Raw genomic sequence first — 8,602 nt, forward strand, 5'->3', positions numbered from 1 at the left:
ACAGCGAAACCCATCCTCAAAGCTAAACGTCATGAACAATCCCTGGCACAGGATGTCCCATTCCTTTGTGCCATGGCGGAGCTCAGTTTCCAAGTACTAATTCATTGGTATGACACCCAGGGTATGACAAAACAGATGCACCCATTCAGGCTGGGGCTTCACGCCATAAACCTTATTCCATTTAACCAAGTGATTGTGTGGGTCATCTCGTCCATCATACTTATCTATAATATGCACTTTTGGCTGCCAAAAATGTATTCTCATCATCCTCCTATAGTCACGCCAATAACTAAAACAATCCTTGTGTGTACCCCACCATCCTGCAAGCGTAGCGCGCAGTACCCAGTCCAAGGCCTGGAAATGATGTTTCTTTGGTACTTCTCTCTCAAATGCATCCAAAAAGCAATCAACATTAGCTAGCCCATCATAATGAGGCATATTCCTGACTTCAGATGACATACATCGCAATGATTTGGTCATCATATTACAACACAATGTCGATACTTCATGTAGCCGGTTCTGCCAATTCTCCAATTATTCATCCAAATATGATGTGTAGGAGCTTTTGCAATCCCATGCAATGCATCCATCCACTGTTGGATTCACCCAATCCTGGTCTCGCGCTGTTAATTTGTAAATCTGGTTGAGATCGTCATTGCTTTCGTAATCTCGGACTAGTTCTGTATAGCGCGTTCCCTCCGCAGGATCCAGTGGCACCACTATGTAGAGCGACTTGTTTTCAAATATCATCTTTTGTTTCTTCAGGTTGACTACCCCATTCATGTCAGTGGCCCAATCAATTCCAAGAAGCGCAGGGTAGGGATTGTTATCATCCACAAACTCTATTACCTAAAAATCTGCTAGCATGCTTGCAACATTAACATCAACTGTGACCCCTTGCAGCCTCCCCAGTGGGATAATTTTCTGTTGATTCGCCATCCTTAACTGTATCAGAGACCACTAGAGCGCAAGTCTCCCCATTCTTTCCCAGGTCTGTTCTGGAAAAAATTCATGTCGGACCCCAGATCCAGGATAACTTGGTCCATCTCGTATTCCCTTATCTGCATGGTGAGTGTCATCTCCCACTCGGTCCTTGCCTTGTGCTTTCCAAGCTTCCTAACCATGCTCGGTTCACTCATAGCACTATCCTTACCATCGCACCGATTAATCAGCTCCTACAGGCCCTTCAAAACCTTACTGTCACGGAGCAACTTCATACAGGTCTCCAAGAACGTGGTAAGCATGGACAGGTCCATTTCTTTAGCTGGTTTCTCCTGACTTTCGAAGGTAGTGACATCAGCGAAGCTTTTCTTCGCTTCCATAAATGTTTCTTTTGTGTGCTCAAAATCAAACCTAGTCTCCTTTTCTAGTGCTTTGCAGACTCATACACCCTCTGCAGGTTGCTTCCCTTTATCCTACCCAGTAGTGGTTCCGCTCCGCAGCATAATGTTTACCTTAGGGTCTTCCTCGTGAGGCTCAGTTTTCATCATCTGGAGGTTCTGCATTGGTTGCAAATACTAGGCCCCCTTTTCACGAATCTTAGCCAACAATATTGGGCAATCCTCAGTCACATTGTCAAACTAAGTATAGTAGCAGCATGAAAATCACATTGGATTTGGATATCCCCTCGCGTAGTGTCGTGGGCCCCCGCAATTGTAACAAATTAGTTGTCCTCGGCCTCTTCCAGGCCCTCCTCCAACTCGGCCTCAGCCGCGTCCTTTATATTCACCTTGCGTTCCCCCAACACCTTGGTCTGGAGGATGCGTCTCTATCTGAATTTTGTATGCAGATGTCATATCCATCATCAATTCGTAACTTCAACAATTGTGCTCATCATGGCCTACTGATTGACAAAAATTGTAGAACAATTGCTGCAGTGTTTATACAAATTTCTGTAGCAAATGGCAATTATCAGCCGTGTGTTTCCCTTCTACCTGATATATATCACACCATAGCGCAGGTCCTGCACTTGGCCCTACTGCAGCCTCCGGTCGTAGAGGCATTGGTCCTCCTACTGCAACGTAGTTCGCGAACACTGGGCAGTGATCCTTGTCATGCCCTTGACCCTTGCATTTTATGCACCAAACCTCTTCACACACCTCCAGCTGAGCAGTTCTATCCTGCTTCAGACTTTGCATTTCGAGACAAAGGTTTTGCAACTGTGCATGAATCTGCTGAACCCCCAGATTCGGGTCTTGCATCAACGTTTCGTGCAGTCTCATTGCAATCTCCAAGGCTTCCGCCTGAGTCGTAATCTTCTGGTATGACAACGCAACCCTCAGGTGAGGCAGGAGTGAAGCCATGAACCACTCGCGGTGCTACCCATCCATCAAATTCATATTAGCTTCGCAGATTTTACACTTCAATCCCTAATCTAATTCCCAAGGGGTCTTGCTTGGTTTCATCACAATTTCCTTGAATCCCACAATCAACTACGTTTCGGAATTAGGCCCACTGAATTCCTTATTCAACGTGGTCTGGATCTCTGCCAGTGTAGCTGACTGGTTGTCATTAGAGTACTTCATGTACCAGGTTAGTGCGTGATCATGTAAAGCACTAACCAATGTCGTCACCTTCCTCATGTGATCATCAGCAGCGCCCTCAGCTTCCCAAACAGCCTTTATGAAGAACCAAATTTGGTCGGGGTGCTCATTCCCTATGCCCTTGAATACAGGTAGTTTTACGAGTTCACAATCTTTAATAGTGGAGGTGGCGGTGGTGTGGGTGATGCGGTGAGTGGTGGAGGTGAGGATGGAGGTGGTGTGGACGGATGTGATGAGGGAAGAGGTAGTGTAGGTATTTGCGGGAACCCTCGTCTTATCAACTGACTAGCACTCAGGGGAGAAATCTGCGATGTCCCTTAATCATCACTTAAAGGGAGTCTGATCAGTGGGCTATCCTTAGGACCTTTTCTTCCTTCATCCTTGAAATGTTTTCCGCTTCGCATAGCTCCAAACATCAAGGTAACCGCATAACCCGTTGTTCACACAAGAGCATCTTAATCCAAGTATTCAGTGATATTAAATACTTACCTCGTGTTCCTTTGAAGAAGCGACCCTCTGCTTCACTGTAACTGACAGAGGTATTGACTGCGAACTCATTCATAAATCCTCCTATGATATGGTCAAGCCAATGGTCAACAGTGCACGCGATCTTATATTCAGAAGCATATAACCTTCGTACTAGCTCCGGTGTCCAAACAATTGACTTATCAAGCCTCCACCTTCCTTGACCATCTGCCAACTTTGTGATCCACTCGTATAACTCAACCAAGAAGGAACAGAAGAAGATTTTGTGTATTTCTGTCTACAGGTATCTGTCCAGACACTGTTCTTTCATTAATCGCTGGGTCTCTTGTGCTGCGAATTCGTGGATCTTTCTATCCAACCAAGTTTCAATTTCTTTCTTAGTTGGATTCCAATGATATGACATCACACATCTCTCATGCAGATCCCGCTCCTGGCAACAGAACCATTTTTTGGCTTGATGGGCCCTCACCCGAGTTCAACGTTAGTCAACCAAGCAAATCCCTACACTACTGGCCCTTTCAGCATCAGCCTGTGGAGCGCGGACCGAAGTCTCACCCGAAGCAATATGGGGGGAAGAAGGAACCAATCTTCCATGCCCTGAGATGGTTGTGATGTCGGTCTATACTTCTTGATCCTACCTTCGTGCAGATCAATAAGTCTTTAGGGATTATCAATGTCCCTTCTCTTCCGTCCTTCAGTACATCCACAAAGGTACTCAACTGATCTTTGCGCAGCCCTAACCCGAGGTCCAGGCACTTACGCGCCTTTGTGATTGAATTACTATATAAGTTCCCAAGTTATCTTAAGTGTTACCTAATCTACCATGCATTTACAGTTACCTTCACGTAATCCTTTACTCTTGCTTGCATTCAATTAATAGATATAATCAAATACATTCACGCATCAAATAAGCATTATAATGTAAACCCAAATCGTAACATAATATAATCAGATGCATTAAACAGAGACAAAATACACAATGATTATAGAATAATTCTCTTTATTGATATCTCAAGTTCAGTACAAACTCTATCCGCCCTACGCACATAGCTGCAGGGGTCTGCGCACTCAACTGTAGAATTCCACCCTAGGCCTCTGCGCACTCAGCTGCAGAGCCTCTACCTATGCTAAGACTCGAGAACACTTAGAACTTCTTACCCAAAATCCTTCTTCTTGTTTTTTCTTCTTAGACTCTTCTAAGACTCCCTTTTTATACAATCCCATTGTTTGCGAACCATGGGTATATATTTATAGCCGACATGATACAAAACAAGCGCGGACAACCCTTTGACCTCTTTGCGCTATGTGACCACAAAATGTGGAGACTTTACATCTCTATTACAAAATTTGGGCCTTCTGCCCCAAAACATGGGCTTTTAGCCCTGAAATTGGCTCTTGGTGGAACCCGTTCCCAACAGGAGGAACAATTTCCATACCTTTCGTTACTCCTAGCACTGTTATATTTGGCTCTACTTCCATTCCATCTTCAAGTGGGGGCACCCAACCTTTTACCTCTAGCACTGGTTTTTTCCCCTACGGAATGCCGACTAGCACAATTCCTTCTGTTCTGTTAAGTATTCGATCAGCTGCCTCCACATCCATGACTTCCATGGCAAGTGGGTCAACTTATTTTCAGGGTTTCCCATTTGGGGGCAGTCACATACCACATTACAACCCATCTTTAAGATCAATACCTTTTACCTCTATGGGTCAACCTCCTATATGACCTTAAGGAAGTGGAGTCGAGAAAACAAGACCTTACAAACCTCCCTCGAGTGTTAAAGGACCCGCAAGAGCTAGTCCACCAATCCAGGTGCTCAACCCCTGAGTTAACCTAGCCTTTCAATGAATTAAACCCCCAATCGCTCACATGACAAGGCATGCATGTGGCTGGAACCCTCCAGTCGCTCCCACAATGCCTTCAAGGGAGAGAGAGTAGTCCTTTTCATCCAGTTCTGTTCTAGAGACCGCGATATTTAAGCCAATTTTTCAGGGCTAGTATCCAAACCACTACCCAGAACTTTATGAGACTTTCTGAGACAATAAATGACACCAAGACAAATATTCTAACATAAAATTTGATCAATAAATTTAACTAACCAAGCAAAACCATGACATTCATTCCATCAAACACATGATGAACATGCAACCTACAGGTCATGAGTGTGAGTTTGAACATAAGGACATGAAAACATATTATAGGTTTAACAAGAAGAACCACTGCGTTCTCACATTAATTTTCATAAAATCAATTATGTCTTGCATTCATTATTCATTTAGTTACAAATAAAAACATGGAAAGAGCCATGACTAAGAACTGTCAAATAACCATGCTTATAACCAACATATAACTAGATAAATGAAAATGAGAGAACAACCATTAAAGTCACATAATAATAAGTACATATAATCATCAAAAGAATGGGAAACTTAGCTCTTATTAAACATAGGAAAAATCCAACCAAGTTTGGGACTTCCACGTGCCACCCGACCATAGATTGGTTGAACCAAATCTTTCTTACAGCCAATAACCCTCGTGCCAAATTCCAAGCATGAATATGAGATCTCATGGGATAAACCAATCCATAAACAACCAAGGGAATCCAGAGGTTAAACACCTCTACCCTCACCATACCGTGACCTCACCTAAATTGGTGGTGATATCACAAAACCAAATTTAGCTTAGATGCCTCAGAATTTCTTCTCCAATACCTTGAGGAATTTTCTCATCTCCACCCTCCAGCTTTATCGTGTATGCCACCATTACCATTCAAGAGATTCCTAGGCCTTGTAGAATTTTCCTGAGACCACCTTACCCCGATCTAAAATATTCGGGTAATCTAAACCTCAAACCAAGAAAAGTCCCATCACATCATAGCTATCCAGAAATGGCAAGGCTAGGCTAAAATCCACTGTTGAAAACTGGCAAAATCCATGCCAATGATAGCAAAAGCACCAAATACCAACATGCACATACCATGCATGTCAAAACCAGCTAGGAAATCATACATGCAACGTGTTACCTACAAGTATTCCTCCTAAAGCTTCTTGATCCAACTTTTCCTTGCTTGATCCTTGCTTTTCCTTTGCTTTCCTTGTCCTTCCTTTGCTTTCTTTCTTTCATTCTCCTCTTGGTGTTGTTCTCCTCTCTCGGACTAATTCCAAAATTGAACTAACAAAAAGTTGTGAGTTGATCCTCATAATCCTTTTTGTCATTAATGCCTCTAATTTCTTCAATTTTGCATTATTTTCCTTCATTTTCCTCCTCACATGCAACCTGTGACCTTTCACCTCCCTTTTCTCCTATTTTCCTTTATTTTCATAAATAAAATTCCAATTAATGCCTTTGTGCCTTTTCAAAGCCTTTGCCATTGCCTTTACCAATTTTCTCCTAGCCATAATAATCGAAATGAACACCCACTAGGATGTTTTGCCCAACATTCATCTTGGATAAAACTTGGTTCATTGTAAATGGGTTTACAAACCGGCTAATGTAGCAAATGAGTTTTTTGACAAACTTAAGGCATGTCTTGTGGAAAAGATATTTTCACAAATTGAAGGGGTTGAATATCCTAAAAACCTTTGCATATATTGTAAACATGAATTATATATTCCTTGTGTTGTTTCCTTATGCCTTCCAAAGCTATTTAAATGTACAAGATTGAGGCTATGATCCTCTTTCTACAAGGTGATATACATGATGAAATCTACATGGAGAAGCCTCATGTTTAAGAGTAGGATTCTTCTAATATTTGTTGACTTCAAAGCTCATTGTATGGTCTCAAACAAGCTCCTCAACCTTGATATGAGAACATGGATAGTTTATTCGCTCCTATATGGTACAATCATTGTCATTCTCATCCTATAGTTTACATTTAGAGGAAGAAAACATATATTTTTACTATTTGATCCTCACAGGGAGTTTTTCATCTAGTTATGCAATTCTTAATAGTTAGGAAGTTATTTGGATTGGAGAATTAATGATAGAGTTTGACATTCATCATTTCATCCCACTGAACTACAATTATTTGGCTTGGTTAATTTTACTACTAAACTACAAGTTGTTCACATGAGGTCTAAATAAATGTTAACAACATGTTGAGATCTAAAATTTTAAGTGAAATTTATGATTCGGTTGTTGATAGTAGTCATTCATTCTTGGTTAATTTTCCTACTGATATACAAGTTCATCACATCTTCACTAAACCTTCCACATCAAATTTAAAGTATGTTGAGGCCTAAACAAATGTTAGCAGTATGTTTGGACAAAGATCCACTAGTATGAGAAAATGAAAGCAAAATTGTAATTAAACTCTGTAAAAACTGAAATAAATAACCTAAATATACTGTGAAATGTTTTGTGATGGTATGTCTCTAGGGTTGGTGAATAGTATGAATGTAAAAAATGCAAGCTCAACAAGGGTTGAACTTCTTTTATAGTTTTTTGCACTTGAATTTGATTGGTAGTAAGGATTGACATGGATTTAAATCTCTCAAGTTTGAATGTGTGATCTGGATTGATTTGAATGTGATCCAATGGTTAGGAATTTGTTATGGTCGATCTATGTGATTTGAACTGTTTTAATGGGAAATTTAATGGCTTGGGTGTCATTTATTGAACACAATGATTGAATTGTTGAATAACACAACAATTATGCCTAACACACATCAACTTTTTATATGTGTAGGCATGAATGTGCATTTGGGATACATAACTTTAGTTCAGTTCAGTGGGGTTTGAAGTGATGAATACTTTGTATTTCTGAAATAAACCATTTTGGAAGGATTTGTAGTTTCATTTGTTTTCTAGCTGGAAAAAGATGTTTTGTACTCTTGATATTTAAAAAACTATTTATGAACAGTTGTGGGCCTAGTCAATATTTGGGGAAAACTTGGACATAAATTAAAAGATATTTGCACTTACTATTATATATTTTTGTTTAAATATTGGTTGCACATCTCTCAATTTCTAGTGCCTTGGGGAAATAGTACTATAAAAACTACTGATCCTTTCGCAACATTAGGCATCTCCACTAGTGATATCAATTATCTAATTTTATTTTTTTATTATTCTCGGGTAGAGGGATTCCATGCTTTGTTTCTCCCACTTTTCAAATCCACATGCTTTGTTTCTCCCACTTTTCAAATCCACATTTACTTTTGTTGCTTAAAGTAGACGTCAATATTATATGTGGAGATTAAGTCGGTGCATCACCCGTCATTTGTCATATACGCTGTTACTCATTCATGCTAAATACAGAGGAGAGGATGAATGGAAATACTAGGATAAGCCACATATTCCACATGCACCAAGCTTTCTTTCCTAGTGGCTAATAAATACCATTGCATCTTGCATGTAGAATCTACTTTCCAACATAGACTTATTCATTTCTATTTGCACTCTTTATGCCTAATGATTATCCAAAGCAGTAGACCATTTTCCTGTTACGCCGCAAAATTCTCTGAACTTTAGCTCCATTACCCCACAGGCCTTTCATGTCACCTTGTCGCTTTGTTGCTTTTGTCAGTTGTGGGTTGGATTCTAAATTTTACGTCTTCGTCATTTCTTTTTT

This window comes from Pinus tabuliformis, chromosome 3_1 (assembly GCF_031772625.1).
Source record: "Pinus tabuliformis cultivar Carrire ecotype Pingquan chromosome 3_1, CPIR1, whole genome shotgun sequence".
Taxonomy (NCBI): domain Eukaryota; kingdom Viridiplantae; phylum Streptophyta; class Pinopsida; order Pinales; family Pinaceae; genus Pinus; species Pinus tabuliformis.